The 26,085-nt window shown below is 45.8% G+C and overlaps 1 protein-coding gene across 1 annotated transcript in view; it reads left to right on the top strand.

Moving 5' to 3' along the window:
- The window catches only part of LOC131108561 (cadherin-6-like), a 131,477-nt gene that overhangs the window by 44,000 nt on the left and 61,392 nt on the right, over positions 1-26,085 (top strand). The window contains exon 3 of the mRNA XM_078792426.1: positions 24,100-24,189. The gene's annotated coding sequence lies outside the window, so the exon portion shown is untranslated. The remainder of the gene's footprint in view (positions 1-24,099; positions 24,190-26,085) is intronic.

Raw genomic sequence — 26,085 nt, 5'->3', positions numbered from 1 at the left:
TCAGTGAGATGCTCAATCCTTTCAATATGGCTGCTTGTGGCTCGTCATTGGAGTGCATATCGACTGAAATGTGCTTCAGGTGTGCACGCGGCGATGGATGGATGAGCGATGGTTAATAATGGCGACGGTGAAAGAGAAATCCATACTCAACATGCAAATGCATCATTTCTGTCTTTTTTTTTTTTATACCGGCTCTCCTCGCGAGCACTCATGCGGCACGTGGCAGCCAATCGATGAGCGCTAACAGCTTTGGTGCTAAATACCGCCAACTGACAGCACTCCAACTGTACACAGTATGGTATGCAACAGGGAGGGTGCTCGGGACATGTGGACATGTTTCAGTCTAATTAATAATAAGTCAGAGGTGGAAGTGTGTTGTGTTGCCTTCAAAGTACCTTTAGGAAACCTTACAGGGTTGCTTTAATGTTGATGAGATGTTTCATATGCCATAACTTATGCACTTATCCAACGTAATTGGTGCCATATTTGACATATGTCCATGTCGTTGTTTCGTATTTGCATCGTAAATGCCTGTAAATGTCGTTGTTTCTGTGCAGTACATGTATTAGCATTTGGGGCACCTCAGGGTCCCTATAGTGGGGCCCCCTTAAAAGCTGGGTCCCCGGGCAAATGCCTGGTTTGCCTGTCGGCACGTCCCGCCTCTTATAAATTGCACTTCTGCCACTTTGTGGCTGTTTTTTTTTGGCTTAAAACTGCACCAAACATGAGCTCTTCTATTGTGGAGTTGCATCATTACCTCTGGAAATATCTCTTTAGCAAACCTTGCACAGTTTTGTGTCTGTAGCTTTAATGTTGATGAGATGTAATTGGTGCCATATGTGACATGCATGTCGTTGTTTTGTAATTGTATCGTAAATGCCCATTGTCAGCGTTTCTGTGCAGGGTCCCTATAGTGTGGGCCCCCTTAAAAGCCTGGTCCCCCGGGCACGTACCTGTTTGCCTGTCGGCACGTCCCGCCTCTGATCACATGGGGCCGAGCTCTTATAAATTGCACTTCTGTCACCTTGTGGCTGTTTTTTGTCGGCTTAAAACTGCACCAAACATGAGCTCTTCTATTGTGGAGTTGCATCATTACCTTTAGAAATATCTCTTTGGGAGCGAGCGTAGCTTTGCATAGCGTATCTTTGCAGAGCGTATCTACCGTCTGATTCTGTGACATCATGAAAAGCCAGAGCAAAGAAGTATGAGAGATGTTTAGTGCTGGTAAACAGACTCTCAGGATGCATTATTTTGAACATCATTAAAAACCACTTTTCCATCATAGGGGATCTGTAAATCCGCGTTTACTGATCAGTGTTCAATTGTATTTTTTGCCAATGCAATATTTGCTCCGGGCGGCAAATGATCCCCCCCCCCCCCCGAGTTGCACTTTGGACACCTCTGTTCATAAATGTATGGGTAATGACGGCAGCAGCTGCCATTGACAGAAGCGACCTACATGGACATTTGTTATTGCAGATGGAGCATTCATCCTGCTGATATGTAATTATGGCTGGATATCCATGCGGCTTGTAAACGCGTCGCCAGCACATTCTAATGATTGTGTGCGGTTTTACACCACTGCACATTACAACCATTATAATAAACATATTGTCCGACGACCAAACTGAGCGTTATCGTTGCAAAGGATGAATGATTGGAATGCGTAGATTGATAGAGTATGAAACACGCGGCGGTGAAAAACACAACACCTCACCTTTCATGAAAAGCAACAAGCACCCAAATGACGAATATGAATGTGCACAGAATGACAAGTGGCGACACTAATTGCCTGCATGTATACATCTATAACGTGAACAGGCGATGAAAAGGAGAAATTAACATATCCATCCCGTGAATAAATCAATTACCTTGAGCTCGGCAAATGAGAAGCTCCGGCGGTGTCAAAATGTCAAACGTTTACACGGGGGCTAAGCATATTCCATTTACATTTCACTTACCACAATAAATCAACTCGTAGTGCTCATCCCTCGCCACCTCGGATGATCACGGTCAACAACGCCACGCCGCCGCCGATGACCTCAATTCACAAGAGCGACGCGGTAGTTTTTTACGAGTCATGATGATTTTAAAACCAGCAACATGTGTGAGTGTTCAACTTTGGTTCTGTACCGTATCGAGTCGTGGATCGTTTGTCGACTAAGAACCAAGACTGGGTTTTCCGACTGCATCCACTTCATTGTAGTCTCAGAACGTTGATTCAGTCGCAACTGGACCCTTGGACTCTGGTTGTGTGCCAGGATCCTTCAGTTCATTCATTCTCAAAGACTGGTTAGGAAAGCTCTTGTCTTAGGGGACGGTGTCGGACCTCGGTAGTTATCCTCTAAGGTCCCGAAATAAGAATGGTTTCACTCTTTCGGGATACAACAGTTGTCAATGTGGAGTCACCCTGGAGTTGTACGGATGGTCACATCAGAAAGCCAAAAATTGGGGTTCGGTGTTCGCTAGAGGCTAAAAACGGTTGCACATGGGGGAGCGCTGGTGTCATGGACAGAGATGGTTTCTCAACCTTGACGCAGGTGGCCTCCGTCACTCCCCTTTCAAGCCATCTGTGGGCTCCACAATATGTACATTTTTGTCCTCAAGAGCCATGTTTCTTCGGGAGACGCAGGTTGACAGCCGAGTCTTGACCTGAGGAGTTAGCCCGCCTGTGTTGTGACAGTCGCCTGCTTGGTGGCTGCTTGGTTTCCCCCAATGTATAAATCAGTGCATTCGTCCCTGCAATGGACAGCATGCACCAGATTGCTTTTTTGAGTACGGGGGGTTCGGTCTTTGAGGGGGTACCGGTCTTTGTATTAGGGTGTTACAAGGCGTAGAGTGAATGTTGGGTTTTTCGGACTTAATACATACTGAATGATGATGTGTCTGTCCCTCTCAATCATCCTTGATTACACTTTTTTACAAACACAGTCCATAAAAGGCTTATTGACATCCTTACGTGTGAACTTGTGCACTTTTAGCTCGGATGTTGACCCATGCGTCATCCACATATGTGCCACTGACTTCCCTTAAAGGAGTTCAGAGCCTTCTTCTGTTAGCCGATGAACACAATCATGCTTTTGTCTGTAAAATGTTCTCATGAATACAAAATAACGAATCAGTGTGGCGGCAAAATCAGACGAGTGTGAACATAACACGAGTCCTAGTTAGAGCACCTTATTTATGCATTTTTGGGAGACCATAAATGCCAGGGATGGTGTCTCTGAAGGTGCGTTCATGACCTTTGCTTCAAGTGAATGGAATACCAACAAAGATATGACTGTTGTTGGCTGGCGGAGGTCTCACTCCGTCGTATCTTAATGACCGTTGCTTTGCATCCCAAAAGCGTGACAGCATTCTTGCTTTGGGGCCTGAGATGATACTTACTTGGAATAAGTCCAACATCCAACCATCCCCTCAGACTCGAGCTGTCCTATCTAGTCTTTTAGCATGAACCGATGATCGCTCACTTCCAGTGCAGATTTAGTTCAGTTTGTTTGCCACCGTGAGTGACGTTGAGTGGTTGACTTTAGAATAAATGCTAATAAACATGCTAACAAATTGAATGTAAAGTAGGGCACAGTATGTATAGAAGAAACGGTTATGCCAGTGATTCACAAGTGAAGGCAACGTCCTACTAACAAAAGGTAAACATCCTATAAATAGTCCTAATTTATAGAATATTAATATGACGCTGATAGAGCAGTGAAAAAGAAAAAGACCCCCCCACGCCCACCCCCGCAAGAAGAAAAGTGTGTGTGTTGCGGTATGAACTTTGCACATATCTGAAACAAAGATAAAAGCGTCTCTTTTTCTCCTGACCAAGAAAAGAAGCGCCCCCAGCTCTGGCCGCCTGCGTCTCGAGCCCGCGGGGGTCGTCTTATGCTCCAGCGACCCCCACGACCCCGCCCTTGCAACATTAGCCACGCTGCTGAACATGCTAGTGAATATTTTTAGAAATGTAAATGTGCTACGCTGCATGGAGACCGACTAAACGGCTCATTAGTAGAGGAAGGGATGGACTGCATGTATGTAAGGACAATTCATTAGGTACACCCGGCATCATCCGCTTGAATCTGTTTTCATCCGTGAGACATTTTCCGCTGAGATTCCGAGAGTGGAGTCTGTCTCTCAAGGGCCGCATTATAGTCTGAAGGTCACCCAAGGAGAAAATGACCCCCGCCACCCCCCTCGGCTCCTCCTCACTCCTCCTCCTCCTCGCTGTAATTGAGTGCGCGGCGTGATGGCGGCGGGGCCCGAGCTCATCGCCGGGCGCCCAACGTGGTCGTTAGTTACACGCCTTTTCACCGTAATTACTGGTGCCCACGCTCGCCTCCGCCATCGCCGCCACCGCCGCCGCATCTCTTCAAGGTCGCATCAATTTCACAGCCTTGTGTCATCACCTGCCTAAACACCCCCCCCCCCTCTCCACCCCCCTCCATCTCCCTACCTTCTTAAAAGCATAGCTAAACCGCCAAATGGCAATTATACCACGCAATCACGCTGTCACCGTCGTGGCGGCACACGACCTGCACTTGTTAGCGGCTCAGTGTCACGCACGTTGAATCGTCTAAATGTTGCTCAAGGTGAGCTTTCTTTTGTGGGGGGTAATCAGGTGAGGGGGGGGCGTCCTGTTGTTCAACTTTTCTTACAGCACTTTCCAGGATTTTAATGTAACTTGAATGCACCTCGTGTTCGCTTGCTACGCCCGGGCGGCTTCCGGTTCCTAAAAGGTTTCCTCCATGAAGCACTTCCACGGTCGTCATGTGCACAACAGTTTGAGCATTTTAGTCAATTTGCGTAGCTCGGCAAGCCGCTGCCGCCGCCGCCGCCAACTGTTCCACCCCCCAATCAGCAACACAACAGGAAACCTCACTCGAACAGCAAACAAGTCATCAAGCCGCCCGACAATGGAGGGTGGTTCCGACGACGTGACCCGATGATGCCGCTGATTAGCAAAGTGCGCCGCTTCACAAAGCCTGAATGAGAAACGGTTGCGGTGTCATTGCAGCACTCTCTGATTGAGTCGCAGCGCCTCAGCACTATCGGCCCCGATCAGCCATCAGCGGGCGTCCGGCATCCTCGACGCTCAGCTGATGGAGATTTATTGTAAAGGTGATTAAGGAGCACGCTGATAACGCGCATCAAGTTCCCGTTCAACGCCAAACAGACGCTAAGAGCAGCCCGAGGTGGTTAGCAAAAGATGCTTCACCCCCCCATCTGTCTGTCCTTCGGCCCCCGGGGGGGACAACCACATCCTGGGACTGGCAGCACTTGGCCTAATGCGTCTCAAAGCTGTCCTTGAGTGGATCCAGCAGCCGCCATGTCATTGCAGCGTGATTAATTCCTGGGCCGAGTTCATCACTTTGGGTCCAGGGAAAGAAAAAGGTTGTGTGGACTACCACCGAACCGCCCCCCCTCGGGGGAGCAAACAAAGCTGCTTAACCATTTAGAGCCTCCAGATAGCACTCCATCCAGACACCTGGACACCCTGACACCAGGGAAAAAACGTCTTACAGCACTCTTAATCATCCTGCATCTCCTGCTAGGAAGGTTAGCGACATCCTCAAGGTCTCACAGTCGCCAAAAAGACAACTACGGTAAACTACAGTAATCCCGCCGCCCTTTGTGGTTCCAGTTTATGGTTTTCCAAAACATATTAATAAATCATGCCAATTTGTGGTTGATGCGACCTATGGTTAGTTACGGCATATTCTACACTGGTCACTAGGTGGCAGTAATTTTTCTGTAATGTTGGGTGATCATAATAATAATAATAATAATCATAATAGCATGCGCTACCGTTTCAGCCGTAATCCACCCCGAGCTGCACAACACATTTACAGCAACACACATTCGTCTGAAAATGCCTTAATGTCTCTACAAAATTGGTAAATACAACTATAAAGGTGACTATAGGGGTGTTAGTTTATGTCTGGAGGGCTCTAATAGTGTTAAGCCGTACAAGGTTATAATTGGTTATAATAATTGGTTATTATAAGGTTATAATGTAAACTGATTGATCCTTTAATTGGTCTACTAGTTGGTCTGATTTGGACTCATAACCACATAATAACCACATAATATTCTCATTTATGGGAGATAGCCTGTGTAGTGTTTATACTTAGAGCATTGATTAGCAACTTTCGCTCTCAAGTGCCTTTATAGGCCGACTAGCGACTGTCGCTAACAGCAATTAGCCTTATCCATATTAATGGCGTTAATTTACAAACATGGAGCCTCCATGGAGAGGCTAACCTAGATAAGACGCCATTAATCCCCAAATCCCAAATAATTCCGCCTTATGTTGACAAAGTCCAGTAGCGCCATTATCAGCTCCGTCGCGCCCAAAACTCCAGTCGACTGTTCTCAGAGGCCGATGCGCTCGCGCAGACGTGAGTGTGCAGAAACGGCGCGGCGGCGGTGGCTGAAGTCTGTCCTGATTTTCCAAGCCAATCCCTGCGAGGCGAGCCTCCGAGTGAGACTGCAAACGGACTTCTGTCGGCGCTGATAAGGGGGTCAGCGCGGCCGTCTGACACACGGTGAGATTGGCCGACTCCTCGTGGTCAGCAACCTTTTTTTTTTTTGCTCTAATGCAACCACCTGAGTTGACCCACATTGGCTGACGTCTCCAATTGGCCCTGAAGGAGTCGGCAGCAGATGGCCGTCATACTCCAAAGGCTGGAGATAACGGCCATTTATCAAAGCATTAGAGCAGTGCCACAGAATAAGGCCAGTGGACATGCATCACGCTCTCCTCCAAAATGTAGCTCATAAATAATTCAGCCATCTTTATGGCCTCAGGCCCGTCCAACTCCATGCCATATTTTCATAAATAAGACTGTTTATGGCCGCTGATGTCACCCCCACGTATGTGGCGGCTTCACCTTCTCCTGGACTCACTTGGTGAGTCCCCCCCCCCCCGGTGAGCTTTTTCAGCTTCGCCGCTTGACCTTTTTCATCGGCCATTAAAGAAGAATTCCAGAATCGGAATTCATGAACCGTAACTGATTTACTGGACCAAAGTAAACTGCGGCAGAACCGAATTTTATTTTATTCTACCCTGCCCGACAGCTTCCCACGAACCTCAAGACCGGTCCAAAGGGTCTGACAGATGTACATCTCTTGAAGGCAAGTGGAACCCGCTTGGTTCTGTGAGAGTCGAGCCAAAAACCTGACTCGCTGTCATGGAGCCAGGTTTCCCAGCATGCGTCCACGCAGTCACGCTGTTGGCCATTTATTCCAGATTTCTAATATTCGGTCTTCCATTCCACAAGCCATCGTTCATCAGGACATTGATCGGGTTCGAGTCTGGCCAAAGTGCTCTCAGTCGTCACGATCCAAATTTTTACGGCACTCATTTTTGAGTCAAACGCTCAACACCTTCAGGAGACTGATTAGCACTTTTCAAGGTCTCGCTGCCCACCAATATGGCTGATTATAATTTCCATCGCATTGTGTGTAGTCGCGGAGCACGGTGTCGGGCCCGAGGCCCCACCTCGAGATGTTTAATTTAGGCTAATCAACAACGCGCCATGATTAGTTGGCGGCGGCGGCGGTGGATAATAGAGGGCGATTTGTGGCGGCTTGATTGGGTATTTGTCATGTGGTAAATCTTAAACGGGCGGCATTAGCGATCTGGGTCAGAACCCCCGCCCCCCAGTGGTAGGAATCGGGCTGTCATTGCAGACAATCCACTTGGACGTATTTCTTAATTTGTCTGCTCCCCTCAAAGTAATTAAGTGGATCCTAAAAGAGTTCGTAAGACGATATCGGTATAACACTTAATGGCTCTCTCTTAGGTAGCGTATTTTTGGCTTTGAGTTCGATTCCTCTACATCAGGGGTCTCAAACTCAATTTACTTGGGGGCCACTGGAGCTTGGGTCTGGGTGAGACTGGGCCGCATCAGGTTTTCCAAAAAAAAAAAAACAAAAAAAAACACATTTATTAAAAACTAAAACTTCTTATCTTACTTATATCTTAGTTTTTTATTTTTCTACACAAAATAAGAGAAAAAATAAATAAACAAAGCAAGAATAAAGAAAATCAATCAGTAACAAATAAATAAATAGATATCATATTAATAATAAAACGGCAAATAATAACTTACATATAGTTGGTGGGTAGACAAATTATTTTTTTCCGATTAAAATGAACAAAGCATTATTAGAGCCCTGTAGACATGACAAAACACGACTATAGTCACATTTATACTCTTTTTATTTACAACATATTGCGCAACTGCAGGGTCTTGAGACACATGCTAACTCGCAAACTAGAGAGCTAGCGACCTAAACGGTAGCCTTCAAGTTATTTCCTTTAAACTTAAATAGCCAAAAACTTACCACTTCCACACGGATAGGGAGGATAACTATTAAGTTATTTAACCTTTAACATGAACATTAATCAAATGTAATATATTTTTCTGGGTACATGATACCATACAGCATTCATATCAAACTTTCATATCAAGGGGCCTCAAACTAGTGTCCTGTGGGCCACATTTGGCCCGCGGGCCGCGTGTTTGAGACCCCTGGTATAACACTTGATGGCTTCGTCTTAGGTAGCTTATTTTTTGGCTTCGAGTGCGATTCCTCTACATGCATCATCTTACGTCAACCCTGATTCTGAAAAGGAGCTGTTAGCAATTAGCATGCAGACAGCTCTGCCAGATTCGGAGTGATTACTCATGGGGGAAGTTCTCCCCTCATTTATTTAATTAGCTCAAGGTATTATTGTTTTTTTTTTCCACATAGCACTGCTGGTTTGTTCCCTAACAACAAACAAATTAAAACTGAAAACAACACCGTGGCTCCTTCCTGTTTTATTTGCGTATGACGCATATGCCAGTAGTGTTTTTTTTTTTTCTTCATAAGAGGGGAGTATTGGGACCCGGGGAGACGAGATAACGCCTCACATGATGGCTGTCGTAATTGCATCCGAGACAACGAGGCGCATTAGAACCCCCCCTGTCTGTTTGCCGTGTTTTATTGCCTCCTCCTCACCCCTTGATGGAATTATTAGCCTATTTGTCCAGAGACGGAGGAAGCCATCAGGACAGAAGCCCATCCCGCGGGGGAAGATGGTCCCCCGTGATAGAGATCCGGAGATGGCGGGATTGGAGGGTTTAGGTAAAGCCGTGTTGCTGGAGCAGCTGCGTCTTAATATCAAGCCCTCAGCACATATTATTCTCGTATATTTATCATAAACATTTTCACCGCGCAGCTGTTGTCCCTCAAAAAGACGCATGCCGCAGATTGTCAGGATCTCCTACCCCCCCACACCCTCCTTTCTAATCTCGGGTATGGATCTGCTCGACTTAAAGTCCATCTCCACCAATTGGCTAATGATCCATTTGGAGCGGTTTGGGAAAGATCCGTCTCAGTTAGTCTCGGCGTTGAAAAGTTTGAGAGACGGTGCAAAGGGGGGAGAGTGTGAAATCAATAAAGCTATCAGGGAATGCTGACATGATGTATGCTCACTCCGCCGGAGCAGAACCGCCATGGAGAGATGGATATGGGCTACTTAAAAAATCATCAACTGCGTGTGGTACAAACAAAACTTTATCTGTAAGTTGTCCGACACAAACAGCAGAGTAAGATTTAGTGCTGCGGAAGCCTTTAAGTCTGAGGTACAAACTAGTGTTATTGAATAAAAAAAAATAAAAAAAAAAAAGAGGCGAGCAGCACGGGTACTGCATTGGTTAGAACCGCCGCCTCAGCAAGAAATACCTTCTGGGTTATTAGCTCAAATTGTGAGCGCGGCGCTTTCGTCTCCTAGTATAACCCCGAGCACCTGTTAGCCGTCTTAGCGGCGAGAACACAGACGCTGATTCTTTGCAAGTTGTTTATGTCCACCAGCAATCTCCCGTCGTTCCCGCCTCTTCTTATGAGTGGGAACACGTCCGCTTCCTTTTTGTCTTTAGACTGAAAATAGTAGGCAAGGACCGCATCGTGTGGCAGAACAGTTGGAGTCAAGGAGCAGGCCAGCCTCTCATTGCTAGTAATTGCACTGGGACACTGCAAATAAACATTCCCAACTATATCATTTTTGGGAAAAATGTATTTTATTTATGTTTATGATTCAATATAGTTTCATCTTTTATCACCTTGCTAGTGGGAAAAATGGGGAAAATATACTGTATTTTCTGCACTATAAGTCGCTCCGGAGTATAAGTCGCACAAGGCCAAAAATGCATAATTAGGTAGAAAAAAACATACATAAGTTGCATTTTTTGCAGGTAATTTATTTCACAAACTACATTACGTCCTCTTGGAAGGCAAGTTCTAACAATAAAAGAATAGAGAAAAGTCTGAATAGGTGTAAGATATGCTAACATAATAGTTATTCAGCTACACAAAAAGTAAACAAACAGAAAATGCATCCAGTGTTTATGTAACATAAACATTTTTTTTTATTTATAAGTCACTCTGGGGCAAATCTATTTAGCATAAAAGGGCATTTAGATCAACAATAATATCTGCCCCAATGGCTGGACAGGACACAAAAAATAAATAAATCAATAAATGCAAATATAAGTCGCTCTGGAGTATAAGTCACAGGAACAGCCAACCTATGAAAAAAAGTTCGGCTTATAGTCCGGAAAATACGGTAATGGCCGAATGGTTAGCATGACCTTGCTACTCCGGTTTCCTCCCGCATTCCAAAAACATGCTAGGTTAATTAGCGACTCCGAATTGTCCATAGGTATGAATGTGAGTGTGAATGGTTGTTTGTCTTTATGTGACTATATGTGATTGGCTGGTGACCGGTCCAGGGTGTACCCCGCCTCTCGCCTGAAGACAACTGGGATAGGCTCCAGCATACCCACATCTTTCCATAATGGCACTTCTTGTACAAACCATACTGTTATCGTACCAACGGTATTTGGTGGGTGTTCAATTTGTGGTTGTGATCCTACAGAGTACATTCCCAATACCAGTATGGTTAGCACCATTCGGTAGCAAGTATCCATAGCCATGTAGAGTTTAAGCATACAGCATATGGTGAAATTTGAACAGGAAACGCGACGGCCTCTCAAGCGGGACGGCACAAAGCCGGCGTCCCCGTGCTACCTGACTACAACGTGTCAGTGTCGTAATCCTCGGCGAGGACGGCGGAATTATACCTGCAATTACAGCGCTAATCTGAAAGCATTGCTTTCCCTCTCTCTCGCTCTCTCTGCGGCAAGTTGGCATTCTTTTCCAATCCAGGATTTAGCGTCGCGATGGGAGCGGCGGCATTGTCTGAGCATGCACGGCTAAATGAAGAAATAGATTTTGTTAATGAAAAAAAGCAACAGATGGCGGCGGTAAACCCGCTCCCTGCAGAGCTTGAACATGGCGAATGACGGCAAACGGATTAAGGTCATTTTTGCCTGTTTTTTTTCAATTTATAAATTCATGCTCAGAGAGAACGAAAAAAAAAAAAACTGGCAACCTGCCTCAACACTCTCTGGGAAATCCAAATGTCAATGAGCACATATTGGAAATGTGCAAATATTAGAAGACAAAAAAAAAGCAGACCACACAGACAGGCTGATACCCAAAAGACAGCTGATCAGAGGTGCGGCGCGGGGGGGGGGCGGGTTTCTACACATGAAGTCCCATTCACGCCGCTAACATTCTTTGACTCCGGCTCTGTACTCATGTAAAAAAACCAAAGATTCTATTCATGTGTGTGGAAAAAAAGCACATAAAAATGCCTTTTCTTCAGCGTCCTTGCACAGACTTGGCCAATGTCGTTTGAATGTCAGCGCTTGAATAGAGCAATTTTTGCACAAGACAATGGCCAATTTCCAGTCGACAAATTGCATTCCATTTTTCTCCCACTGCTAACTGAATTGAAAGTTCTCTGTCATGCACTCCCATCCGTCTCCAGCTCGCATTTAGACGCCGAAAAATACATAGTGCATGAAAATGTCATGTTTGTCATGAGTCACATTATGTGTCATCAGTATGCTGTGTTTGTGCTCCTAGCATATATTCAGCTGAGAGTCAACTTCAGCTTATTGTTAGAAAAATATGCCTTCCAGTCTTCTGGATATAGTATAGATATGGGGGGTGTCACACATCCACATTAGGATGAATGATTTGTCATTTTATTTCAGAGATGAACGTTGTCGCTTACGTTGTTGATGCACTGGCGGCGGGGGCCGTGTTTACCTCACACAAACGTTAAGGCTAAACCTGCATAGACACGCACCGTAGGCGCTGTGGTCGCTCGGCTTTTAGTGCATCATTTCTCTTGTGTGTGTGTGTGTGTGTGTGTGTGTGTGTGTGTGTGTGTGTGTGCAAGTCGCTCTGAGGCGGTACACGCCGCCTTCGCCGATGTCTTCGCCTCCATTCTGGAGTCAATGTTTGTATTACAGCAACTGTGCGCTTGTTTGCTTGTGTTTCCTACAGGACTGTCATCTATTGTAGTGCATTGTGTGTGGCGTCATGATGTCATCTCATTTGCATAATTGTCCCTGATGCATGTGCAGTCGTCCCTTACCGTTTGTAATTCCACGTTTCATCATGCTGTTTTGTGGTTGAATATGGCAAATTGGGCATTTTATAGCATTAACATGGCTAGAACACCTAAAATGCAAATATAAGGCTGTACTGTAATGTTTGGTGAGATACACAAGCACCAGGCTTGATTGGCTGTTATTACAGCTTTAAATGATCTCACAACAGGCATAATAAAACTTAATAATATCAAGGCGGGGGGAAAAAAAATGAAACTCAAAAAAAAAAAAAAATTAAACTCAACTCTGACTCCCTGATGTCACTTCCTGCCCCCCCCCCCACTCACCACGTTTACAGCAACACATACAAGCATGACTCTTATGCCTTGTTTTCTCTGATAATATTTACTATATTGGGTAATAGGAGTGTAAAAGTAACTATAGGGGTGCTATTTTATGTTTGGAGAGCTCTAACAATGTTAATTCAAATGCTGTGAACAGGTTTTTTATGCTCTACTACGAAAGTATTCTATTTAGGAATGAGGATTCCTACTTTGCGGCAATTCCCTTATCATGGTCGGGTCTGGAACGAGTCAACCATGATGAACGAGGGATTACTGTCATTGAGACTGTACAAATAATAAGTCCACCAAATAGAAGACAACCAGCTATACATTTGCCTCTGCAGGGTCTGAGTTGTAGGAAACGCGGATCTCTCATGCTACATCTTCTTCTTCTCTGGCGGATCCCAATACAGTCAATCAGTTATCATGTGTTTATAAGCAAGGGTAGCCCCAAATGTATTTGTCTCCCGAACTGTGATTATTTCGAGCCGTTACAGCTCTAAATATCATGGTCTGTTAGTCCTCCACGGGCAGATGAGTAGCACGCAGATTGGGGACAGAAAAAAAAGACTATGTTGGCTTAGAGCCATTAGCAGAATAGCAGAACAATCCGGGGTGCCCCCCCCCCTCCTCCCTTGAGTGGCATGACAGATGTCATGTTTGCATATGTTTCCCTTCAACATAAAGCATAACACGTGTGATGAAGGTCACCACTTGAAAAACAACACTTAGAATATCATCCTGCTGTGACGGGACAAAGCTAAAAGCCAGCTCACTGATGTCCAGGAAGAAGAGGGGGGATGGGGGGGCTTGTTTATCATCTTACAAATTGGGCTAGCAACATTTAACCCTTTGGCCATCTGGGCTTTGACTCCCAGCATCCTTGTTCCCGGCTAACCTCGACTTAGACCACCATCACCACCATCCATCATCACAGCAAGCATGAGGTGTTCACAAGTCAACAAGCGTATAAAACATTCCACTCAAGGAAAGTTGAGGTCCAAGATCGATCCCCGCTCAGGAGATAATTGGGAAAGTCGGTCCAAGAAAAAGAGAGGCGGCGCCGAGGGTGCTAAAGAGGGGGATGCTCTCCCATTGGAATTCAGGACAGGGTGAGCACTTTGGAAAAAGTAGAACAAGGAGCGGCATTCTTTTATTAGAATGTGTAGAAATTTAAGAGCGCCATATTTTTAGAAGCCCATCAACCTGGCCGTTTTTATATATAGCGCCATAAAATAGGCCTCTGTGTTTCTCGCTTCTCCAGATTGAGCTCCGCTCTCTCGTCGGCGTCTGAGGAACGCAGAGCAGCCGGGCTAGGATGTATGAGGCACATCACGCCACCTCATTTAGATTGATGGACGCCGCTCGGCCTGTCGGCATGGCGACAAAATGATGCAGATTACCTCAGGAGCCCGCTGGGAAGCGCGCAGCGAGGAGAGAGGCCGGTTTGTTTATGCACATCTGGCGGTTCGGGGGGGAAGGGGGGGCGGGGGTGATCTTGTTCAGCGACTTTGTTTCTCAAAGGCGAAGAAGAAAGTGGAAAAGAATCAAGTCTGAAAGAACAAAGAGAAAGTGCGCTACCCTCCCACCCACCGTTTTCTCCCCGGGGTGTTCGTTAATCACCCTTTTAGAGCCGTCAGCCAGTGGGTGGGCCCATTACCCTTCAACGCTGGGGAGAGACAGTGCTGCCGTTGCGAGCGCCATCCCTCCCCAAACGTCACCGGAGCTGAGGAACGCCAGAGTTGATGAATAAATAAACAAAACCAAGTGGAAGAGGGGAGTTGGGGCGGTGGGATGCCAGGGATGCAAACTGCTCATTAGGACAAGGTGCCAGGAATCACGCTGTGTTCGGCACCCGGCACCTCGGAAGAAGCGGGACTCACGGCGGCAGATAGGGGATGTGGGAATGAAAGGATCCACCTTCAAAGTTGTCTGCGATGGCGGCAAAGACAAAAGGTGATACTAAGTCTCAAAGCAGGTGTATTATGGGACAAGTCTTGGGTCTTTCATCGCAAGTCTTGGGGAAACTCTCAAGTCAAGTCCAAAGTTGTGGACTTCAGATTTTTCCAGTTCTTACAACTCATGAGCGCCATTTCTCCATCTTACCTTCTTCTATGCCGCTACCACTGTGTGACGTAACTCAAATATTGACATCGCAAGTCTTGAGGAAACTCTCAAGTCAAGTCCAAAGTTGTGGACTTGAGATTTTTCCAGTTCTTACAAGTCATGAGTGCCGTTTCTCCATCTTTTCCTCTTCTATGCCGCTTACCCCTGTGTGATGTAACTCAAATATTGATATTGGAAGTCTTGAGGAAACTCTCAAGTCAAGTCCAAAGTTGTGGGCTTGAGATTTTTACAGTTCTTTCAAGTTATGAGCGCCGTTTCTCCATCTTACTTTCTTCTATGCCGCTCATCCCTGTGTGATATAACTCAAATATTGATTTTGCAAGTCTTGAGGAAACTCTCAAGTCAAGTCCAAAGTTGTGGGCTTGAGATTTTTCCAGTTCTTACAAGTCATGAGCGTCATTTCTCCATGTTTCCCTCTTCTATGCCGCTTATCCCTGTGTGACGTAACTCAAATATTGATATCGCAAGTCTTGAGGAAACTCTCAAGTCAAGTCCAACGTTGTGGACTAAAGATTTTTCCAGTTCTTACAAGTCATGAGCGCCGTTTCTCCATGTTTCACTCTTCTATGCCGCTTATCCCTGTGTGATGTAACTCAAATATTGATATTGCAAGTCTTGAGGAAACTCTCAAGTCAAGTCCAACGTTGTGGACTAAAGATTTTTCCAGTTCTTACAAGTCATGAGCGCCGTTTCTCCATGTTTCACTCTTCTATGCCGCTTATCCCTGTGTGATGTAACTCAAATATTGATATTGCAAGTCTTGAGGAAACTCTCAAGTCAAGTCCAACGTTGTGGGCTTGAGATTTTCCAGTTCTTACAAGTCACGAGCGCCGTTTCTCCATGTTTCACTCTTCTATGCCGCTTATCCCTGTGTGATGTAACTCAAATATTGATATCGCAAGTCTTGAGGAAACTCTCAAGTCAAGTCCAACGTTGTGGGCTTGAGATTTTTACAGTTCTTACAAGTCATGAGCGCCGTTTCTCCATCTTACCCTCTTCTATGCCGCTTCTACACCCCAACTAGGGTGTAATGACGTAATTCAAATATTGATATATGAATATATGACCAGTGTAGAGTACTACATATCAACGTCTTCTGACGTCATATCAATGTCCTCTGAAGGCCTCATATTTCAATTTTTGTTCATTTAGCCATGTTGATGCTTGAAAATTGCTTAATTGTGGGGGGGGGGGGCAGAATGTGCTTAAATAGACATATTTCACACAAATTTGCATTATTTTGCAACCGCAAGGTTACCCAGCATGCCTTGCGGGTATATATATGGGCATAGCTTTGCAGGTGTGTTTGTGTGTACATGTAACGTTGATACTCGCTTAGTCCGTGTGGTGCAGTTGCGTCTCGTGTTGCATTTCTGTGGGTTTTGTTGGCACCGTGAGTTATAGACAGAGGTCCGTGTTGACGACCTGTTGGCAGACTTTGTTGGCTCATCGCTTTCAACAAACTTTCTTCTGTGAAAGCGGGTCGGGAATAGCACTGCAGAGCGTTATACATGGTATAAATATACCATCTTATAATTGAGTCAATATGTTAAATACGTCCACATTTTGCGATCCTTGCTCCAACCGTAAAGAAAGGTGACCCGAATGAAGGCTATTGGTATGTTCTTACATTATAATGACTTGCAGCTTGGCAAATGAGTCATTACCTTAATTGACCTACTCTTAAAGTGTCAGTAAATAAGCAAGCAATTAGACTGTGTCATTTGGGCTGTTGGTAGAGCCCAGGAGCCATCTGGTCTTTTTTGTAAAGGTGCATGTGTGTGTGACCTTGGCTTAATTAATGACTGTTTAATTTGGGAGCCATTACGAGCTTGCGTCCAAAGAGAGAAGTCTTTGTTTCGTGATGCACTTCTATTGCAGTTATTCCCTCTGCATTGTTTCCAACCGCCGTACTCTAACTTTAGACTACACAGTTCCGTACACACGTCTATACAATTTGACTGCTGACGCTTTTTGATGAGCTTGACTGTAGTAGTCTTATCCCATATATGTAGCTAAAACAAACTGGCGGAAGTACATATGTAACAATTAAAGCATTTGCAAAATCTGTTTGCAGTGAAGATCCAAACACATCATAAAAAAAAAAAAAAAATCCGTGCATGCAGCGCTCCTGCAGGGAAGACGTTGTTCCCACTCAGCAGAGAAGCGGAGATAAACACGATGGAAGTGAAATAAAATGAAAGAACAAACAGATGGCATCATAAACCAGGCAGATGAATTAAAAAAAAAAAACACTTCCTACGTTCACGCACATTAAAATTCAGAACAATTTCTTTGCTGCGCCATCAAGTTGATATTTCAATTTAAGAGAGAAACACAATTTATTTGCGGTATGAAAAAGGAAATATTGCTCTTCCTCCAACACACACTTAGCATCCACTCCACAACTCTCTTAAATGAATATTCCCAGCTTGATGCATTTTCTTCCGTTGTGGCGACGGACAACATAAAAGCTGGAAGCTTGGAGGGATACGTCCGGATTAGTCGTGATTGGTTGGCCTCGTAATGGCGGCTGACAACACCTTGCCAGGTAAAATCAAGCGGCCCTAAAGGAGACGTCGCCCCAGGGCGGGCGGCTGGGTCACATGTTCACTATGCTCTAGCAAGTGCATAGAGTCTAAGTACAAGCTGCAGGCGATAATATGGAATAATAACAATGATGTCATCCGCCGTGCCTGTTCCATCACATCAAAGATAGCGCAATTATGCTAATTCCAAACGAAGATAACTGAAGGTCAGAAAAGAGAAATCTTTTCAGTGCAGTAAATCCCAACAAATAACATCAAGTCCTGCATAAGAGCATAAAAAAAAAAAAAACGTGGCGTCAAAGCAACGTTCCTCTGAGGCTGTGTTGTGTCACACGACATTTTCACCTCATTAACACATCCATGCCGGCTCCGTGCGGCACGCTGACTTGTGGACATAACACCTATCACCGTGATAAACTGCCAAACACACATTTACTTGAAGGCTGCACGGACTATAAGAAAGGGGGCTCAGGGGGTCGTTCTTGCAGGAACCCTCCATATAAATATAAATATGTGTGTATGTGTGGGTGGGGGGGGGGGGGGTTCCATAATGACAATATGTTTGCAGTGGCGAGCAAATGAACGCACGTGCCCACATGATTTTTTTGCATGCTCTTTGTTTATCGGTAAATAAGGCCTGATGTTGCGGACCAGATGTCCGTCAGCCGATGCCAAAGTCTGCGGTAAGTGCCGGAGAACGTTATTCGGCTTTTCAGCGACCGACCCACGAGCCGTTGTTGTCACAGCAACATGGGGGTGTCGCAAATGTCAATCACAGTCATGTGATTAGAATGATTGATTGGTAGTTAGTACTCCGGTAATTGACAGTTTGACCCTCATCTGCACTTTAAATGTTAAAAGTCTTGCATTAGTGCAGCCTTGAAGGTATTAAAAAAAAGGGGGAGTTGGGGGGGGTGCGGTTCAGTGACAAGGTCAAAGACATCTACATGTGTCAGGGAAGTGCGACATTGGGAAAAAGCACTAGCCCGCGACCACATAGGAAACGGAGAACAGCATCAAACACGCGGCTCTCAGCCTCTGGGGGGGTTTCCGCTTCCCGTTCACCTTGGACACTGCATCAGTGTCAGCTGTCAGTGTCACACTGAGGGCCCCGAATGCTAATAGAGCCTCACCGCCACCGCCGCCATCAACCTGCCCCCCGCCCTACTTGTCCCTCTTTGACCCAGGAAGTTAGACCGCTTTGCTTTCAAGCTAATTCCAAATTTGACTAATTATTGACTGGAATTGGAGAAGATCGCCATCCTGACAACTGGTGCAGGCTCCTCGCCATCACGTTGTGGACAACATCGGGATAATTAGCCTGGAAAGAACCCTCCTTCCACGTTTCCTCTTCCCGATGCTTTCACAGCATCCTCAGCTGGAAGGAAGTCACCTTCACCGCGGAGGGGATTGAACCTGAGGCAAATCTCCCTGCTGCCACTTCAGCCGTTTTTTTCTGCCAGGACCATGCCGGGTGCCAGTGATGATGGTGGGGTGGGGGTGGGGGGGCTCATGCAGAGAGTGAGTTCTCAATCTGTGTGGACTGCTGAGACTCAAAAGAAGCGAGACTCTACAGGCGGAGACTTTTCGAAAGGGGTCACGAGGTATCAGCCACCAGCAGAATGGAAGATGCGGGGGGCTGGGGGTGCGGGGGCCAAGCTCATCGGCGCACCAACACACGGCACACAAGTGTGTCTGTTAATATCCTGAGCTGGTGGAAATAATCTGGGGAGGGAGGAGGGGGGGCACAGAACTTCAGGTGAAGGACGTCTGAAGAAAATTGCCCGTCGTTTCTTTGTATGAGCGCCCCAGTTCTCGGGCTAAAGGCGGCACATTACCATTAGCAATTAGCAGTTAGCGCCATTAGCGCTGAGCAAGTCCAGACACGCTCAGGATGGAGCGTCTGGGGAAGTCTTCCCAAACGGATCAGACCTGAACCCAACATAACAAAGGTGGCACTGCAGATGTATTCCAGAACCCCTTTTACTGGTCCAGATTGGGACCATTAGCCAGACTGGACCTCTGTGCTTAGTGCTTACTGTTGCTTACTGGTATTCCACAGACTTTGAATAGAAGTTGATCTGTGATGTTCGGGTGAAAAAAATAATTCGTCCACCTGTCTTCCAATCCATCCGATCGCCCGTTGCTCGCCACCGTCTGACTCATCCAACGTGACATTTTCACAGCCGGCGTCCTGTGGAAAGTGACGAATGAATGGCGAATGTGTCGAAAAGTAATAAGACACGATTCCGGGGAAGTTTCTGCAATTAGATATTCTGAATGAGGTCAAGCACGTCATTTTATGGCGTGGAAAGGAAAGGACACGGTAGACGATGTGATAGCGCTTCACGGAAGGACGAACCAACCTTTTTGGACGTCATTCTTCTTCTTCCAAGTGTCACTTTCAGAAACTTCTTCACCTGACACTATTTCAGCATAATTGAATATTATATTTGCACAAAAACCATAATTCATTAACCGGTCATCGTCATGTTCCAAAGTCAAGTCCAACATTTTATTCACCTGCAAACAAATCACGTCCAAGACGGCCGACACATTGTGATGCCGTCAACCGTTGACTGATGCCCGCCCGCCCGCCCTCCTCCATGTGCATGGAGGATGCCCCAATAAGTCATGCATATTTAATACACTAAATGATCTTTCGCCTCCCATTTCACGTGATAGATGTAGCGCATGCCGCTATACGTGATATCACATCATGGTATTTATAGTCGTGTTGCCACAGCGGCCAGCAGACAAAGACAAGAAGAGGCCGTGTGGGCTGATTATGTTACAGTGATAAAAATAATGCCAGTCATCCATCACGGGCCCCGGAGGCGGCATGGTTTGTCTTTATGGGGGAGCCGCTGTAAAGTAACCTGACACGCCAGATGGATTTGTGATAGAAACCACTGGAAAGCGTCACTAGTTGGAAAAAAAAGGGGGTAATTGTGTCCTATTGTCACATGACTGTAAATGGCAATTGTGGTGCCCCCTGTTGGTTGACCTCAATATGTTTTGGAATACATGCTAGTATACATGCAGTACAGATACATGCAGTTTTATCATTCAGGAAGTTAAGTTCCCTCTGCAAAGACGTTTTGCTTGTCAGTAAATGGTTGTTATTGTAGAGCGGTGTGACCATGGGTTAGCCTCATTTTTTCACATGACTATTTTAAAAAAAAAAATGCGTAAAACACTATATGTTTGCCACGCTTTTCCAAAAAAATGTTATATTACACTAATGCATTTTAATTAAACTGGAACCTCGTCCCTCGGTTGCTTGAAATGACATCATATGCCACAAAGCTAACCTCTGATCCTAACTTTGTTGAAAATGTGGAAAAACAGGGGTCTCAAACTGGTGGCCCACAGGCCAAATGCGGCCCACTGGATGCTAGTTGGAGGCCCCCGCCTTGATATGAAAGTTTAATGTTAGTTTGATATGGATGCTGTATGGTATCATGAACCCAGAAATGACTGCTTAAATTGTTTATTTATATTTTTTATTTTACGATATTTAAGATAAAATTAAGAAAATTGAGAACAGTAAAAAACAGAAACAAAAAAAAATTTAATTTTTAATAATTTTTAAATTTTTTTGAAAACCTGATGCGGCCCAGCCTCACCCAGATCCAAGCTCCAGTGGCCCCCCGGGTAAATTGAGTTTGAGACCCCTGTATGTAAATGTAAGTCCATAAACTCCACGCCTCGGCCATCTCTGTGTGCATGTTCTCCCTGTGCATGTGTGGGTTTTCTCCGGCGGCTCCGGTTTCTTCCCACATTCCAAAAACATGCTAGGTAAATTTTTTTTTCAACAATCTTTGTTGTCAGTACGGATGTGGAATTGATCTTAAATTGTAGACATTATGGCCTTAAAAAGACTTAAAGTTTTGAATTTCACGTGTTGAATAGTGGTGGGCAAAACCATTCATTTCAGTGAACCGGATCATTCCGGTTCATTCAGTAAAAAGATCCGTTCATTTCGGTCAATCGGTCGTTAGCCTGTGCTTAGACCCGGTCAGCCGTGTCGAGTCAGTCGGTTGACTCATGTTCACGTTCGTTCCGACTCAACAGCGCAACAACACGTGATGACTAGTGGTGTGCCGGTCATGAACGAACGGGTCAAAAGAACTAGTTCTTTTTTTGTGAACGGAGTGAATAAAGTCACCGACAGGGTAAAAAAAAAAAAAGCATTTGCAACTGAACGGGTATTTTAGGGGTGGTGACCCCGTTAATTCCGTTCACAAAAAAGAACTACTTCTTTTGACCGGTTCGTTCATGACCGACACCACTCGTGTTGGAACCTGCAGAGACTCAAATTTCACATTAAAGCTGCTAAAACATTTTCTGACTGTAATGAAGCGCTTTGAGTATTTTTTCATGCTAAATCAAGACCAGTTTTGCTAAAAGTGCCGTAGGTGGTGCCAGCATCTCCACCAAACTGATAATGACACTCCTTGGTAAAAAAAATGATTAGTGAGAAGACCTGGGTGTCTTCTGTCAAGGTGAGCAAGGATCTGCCAGCTAACTCTTCAAAGGAACATAAATGTATAGCGGAGCTCACTGGGAGTGCGAACATCCACGCTCCACCTGGCAGGTTACCGGATAACAAGCTGTTTTTGTTTTTTGGGATGCTTGGCCTGTAATTGGGCAAAAGCAGAACAAAGTCAACTAAAATAATGCTGAAAATAAAATAAAATAAAAAAACATCTGTACAATTGAGTAAATGTTGCAGTTCCGGAGGAAGAACCGGAAGAATCGGGAACATCGTCTTTCGAGTATTCCTGCCTTGTAAATAATTAATCACACAAGAATTAATTAATGGCTGCTTTTGCCGAGCACACGCAGCCTTTGTGTTGTTTACACTCCAGAGGTCAAGCATGGGTGGATGCGATCGTCTTGGGAAAACACAGCGGAATTCCCGCTTCGAAAAAAAAACTGTAAGCCGAGACGTTAAAAGTGGAAATCCACAAAAGCCAATCCTCCTCGGATGCAGATGTTGCCAAGTGAAGGCTGATGTGGTGAAGCGGGGAAGCGAGGCAAGGGCTCCATCAGGGCGTTAACCCTTGGCTGGGCAAGCAGCCATATTTGGGAGATGGAAGCAGCAGCGTAACTACTACTTTCCCTGGGGTTTGCAGATACTACATTATCTTACATTTGTTGATTTTGGGTAGTTTTGAGTCCCAAGTAAGGTTTAATATTGAAAGGAGTGAATACAAGCAATTGCAATGCCAGCACCGGAGAGACTGGTCATCCCCTGAGCTAAAGTCTAGCAAGGTCACAGTGACCTCTAAAGTGAAATGGAGTCCTTCTTGCTTGTAAGCTTGCTCTGGAGGCAAATGTTTGTTGGTGTATTAGTCTGATCTGATCTGGTATGTATGAATGTATGTATGTATTCATTCATTCATTTTCTACCGCTTATCCTCAAAAAGGTCACAGGGTTGCTGGAGCCTATCCACCCTGGACTGGTCGCCAGCCAATTACAGGGCACATATAGACAAACAACCATTCACACTCACATTCATACCTATGGACAATTTGGAGTCGCCAAATAACAATTAAGTTTCTGGAAAATATCAGTTCCCAACTAATGATACATTTTAAGCATAATTTCATTCACACCATTCATACCTACGGACAATTTGGAGACGCCAATTAATAATTACATTTCTGGAAAATATCGGTTCCCAACTAAAAGATACATTATAAGCATAATTTCATTCACACCATTCATACCTATGGACAATTTGGAGATGCCAATTAACCTAGCATGTTTTTGGAATGTGGGAGGAAACCGGAGTACTCGGAGAAAACCCACGCATGCACGGGGAGAACATGCAAACTCCACACAGAGATGGCCGAGGGTGGGATTGAACTCGGGTCTCCTAGTGCGCTAACCACTAGACCGCCGTGCAGCTGTATGTATGTATGAATGTAAAAAAATGTCCAACATCAGCTCACCTCCACAGCCCGAGTGTCACCTTTAGTGGACAACATAATTGGCAAGCGAGATTCCAAGCAGCATTTCCATCTTGGTATTTCCCCCGCTCCCCCCACTCCGTGAAATATTGTTGTGGCTGAGTGCGAGCGTCTCTCTCGCGAAGGCCGCCGGCGAGCTCTCAGATGCCCTCGAACGACGTCTCGAGAATGAAGCGCCAGGGAGGGAAGAATAAGAGGCGGCGTAACACAAACACACAAACAGGGAAAGACTCCGGCGCCAATCAGTCCAGTAAATCTCAAGCGGGATCAACACGGGAATGACTGGTCCCTCAGCTCATCACAGTCCGAAGCAACGTTAAGGAAGACATGGCCCGCTTTCATAACACTTCCAATATCCCTGGATATGTTTCCATTGGGGAGGAACATGGAGATAAAATGTAATTAGGGCGTACTCACACTAACGCTTGTACAGTCCAGGACCCCGCTGGCACACATTGGTACTACCACCTTTTCCTTGGGCCATCACGGTTGCCCCGCGCTCTTACTGCCATTTCCTGTGGATTACTTCCTGTCCTATTTCAAGCAACCGTACTGTCTGTTTAACATTTGGATTATTTGGACTTTATTTCTGGTATGAAATGTGTTGATGGTGACACGGCTTCTTTGTTGTCTCGCAACCTTAAGGTCACGGGTTCGATTCTCCGTTGTGATGATATGGAAGTGTCCTTGTGGAAGATACTGACCCCCAGTTGCCCCTGATGCTGTCATCTGTAGGTAAATGTGCTAGTCAATTCATATTCATTCATTCATTTTCTACCTCACGGGTGCTGGAGCCTATCCCAGCTGCCTTCGGGCGAGAGGCGTGGCACACCCTGGACTGGTGAACAGCCAATCATAGTCGATTAATATTCTTTCATTCATTCATTCATTTTCTAACGCTTTTCCTCATGGGTGCTGGAGCCTATCCTAGCTGTGTTTGGGCGAGAGGCGGGGTACACCCTGGAATGGTCGCCAGCCAATCAGTCGATTAATCTTCATTCATTCATTCATTTTCTACCGCTTTTCCTCATGGGTGCTGGAGCCTATCCCAGCTTTTTTTGGGCAAGAGGCGGGGTACACCCTGGACTGGTTGCCAGTCAATCATAGTCGATTATTATTCATTCATTTTCTACCACTTTTCCTCACGGGTGCTGGAGCCTATCCCAACTACACCCTGGACTGGTGGCCAGCCAATCACAGGGCACATATAGACAAACAACCATTCACACTCACATTCATACCTATGGATGATTTGGAGTCGTCAATTAACCTAGCATGTTTTTGGAACCCGGAGAGAACATGCAGAACTCCACACAGAGATGGCCGAGGGTGGAATTGAACCCTGGTCTCCAAGCTGTGAGGCCTGCGTGCTAACCACTTCACCACCGTGCAGCCCTAGTCGATTAATATTTGAATGGAATTTGTAACAGTCTCCGGTTTTCAGGTTTTGGTTTTGTTACAGAATCCCGAAACAGCCAGACCATTTTTAACTAAGAGTCCCATAGACGTCGTTGCCTGGGACTATTTGACACCAGGTTCCAAATCCAAAAGCAATATTAATGGTGGGAGTGTTTAGAATCCGCCATGCTCCTTTACCCCCAACTCTCCGGCTCGCCTGGACCCTTGTGGGGGATAATAAGTGAGCGAGCTGTGAATTCCTGGTGGAGGAGTGCCGCATTATGTGTCGCCGGCGCGCACAATGAATGGAATATTTTAGAAACTTCCTGCTGAGCAGCTGAGCTCCCGGAGCCTGCAGAAAGCCGGTTTGATTCATGTGTAATTTCATTTTTTACTCCTTGCACCTGACTCTCAAAGGCAAAGGCTCGGAGCAGCTGGGAGAAGAAGAATAAGAGGTGGAGGAGGAGGAGGAAGAGGGCCGTTTGTGCCACGCTGACAATGCCGTCGTTGTTGTCATTCCCACTTCTCCGCTGAAGGAGCCTCCTGCGCCTTTTCCGGGGAGGCTTTTTTGTTCATTCTTAACAATCTGTGTGCAATTATGGCGCCCGGCCCGACCGTACGACCGCAATTATCCCAAATGATATTCTTTGTCAGTCGCCGAAGCCGCGCCGCACATGGCCGCCACATGGCCGACCTCCCTGCAACGCCTCTCTGTGGTCAGCCGCCACGCTTTCATCATTCCTCGCCGTTCAACGACAAGCGTTACTTAACGGCATCTGCAGCCCGACCGCGGGGATTCCAGCGGACGCCTCTTGCGGGAAGCCTTCGTCACTGAGGTTCAGCCTCAAACCGACCATGCAGCCCCCCTCCTCCCCCCCCCACTCAGCCTCACATCTCCTGGCGCACGCCTCCAGCTGCAGTAAACTGGATGAAACCAAATTAGAGGTCATTTTGTGAGCGCTAAAAATAGAAAACAATCCAGGTCTGACCAGGCAATCTCTCTGTGGAGTCTGGGAACGTCTGCAATGGAGCACGAAAATAATAATGCAGAAATCGAACCTGCGGATTCCTGACGGGAACATTATGAATTATCTACCAAGAAATAATACTACATCACAGAGTGTGGTTGTTTGTGCGAGAGGCCGCTTGTCGATGTGCGAACATGAGTGATGAAGAGAGCTCGCCGAGGGTGGCAGCTCTAATTTGCCTCGGCGACATGGCGGACACAAGCGC

This window comes from Doryrhamphus excisus, linkage group LG7 (genome assembly GCF_037039965.1).
Source record: "Doryrhamphus excisus strain RoL-2023G ecotype Guam linkage group LG7, RoL_Dexc_Guam_v1.1, whole genome shotgun sequence".
Classification (NCBI taxonomy): Eukaryota; Metazoa; Chordata; class Actinopteri; order Syngnathiformes; family Syngnathidae; genus Doryrhamphus; species Doryrhamphus excisus.
Note: the sequence above shows the minus strand (reverse complement) of the source record. Positions and strands in the feature narration are given on the sequence as shown.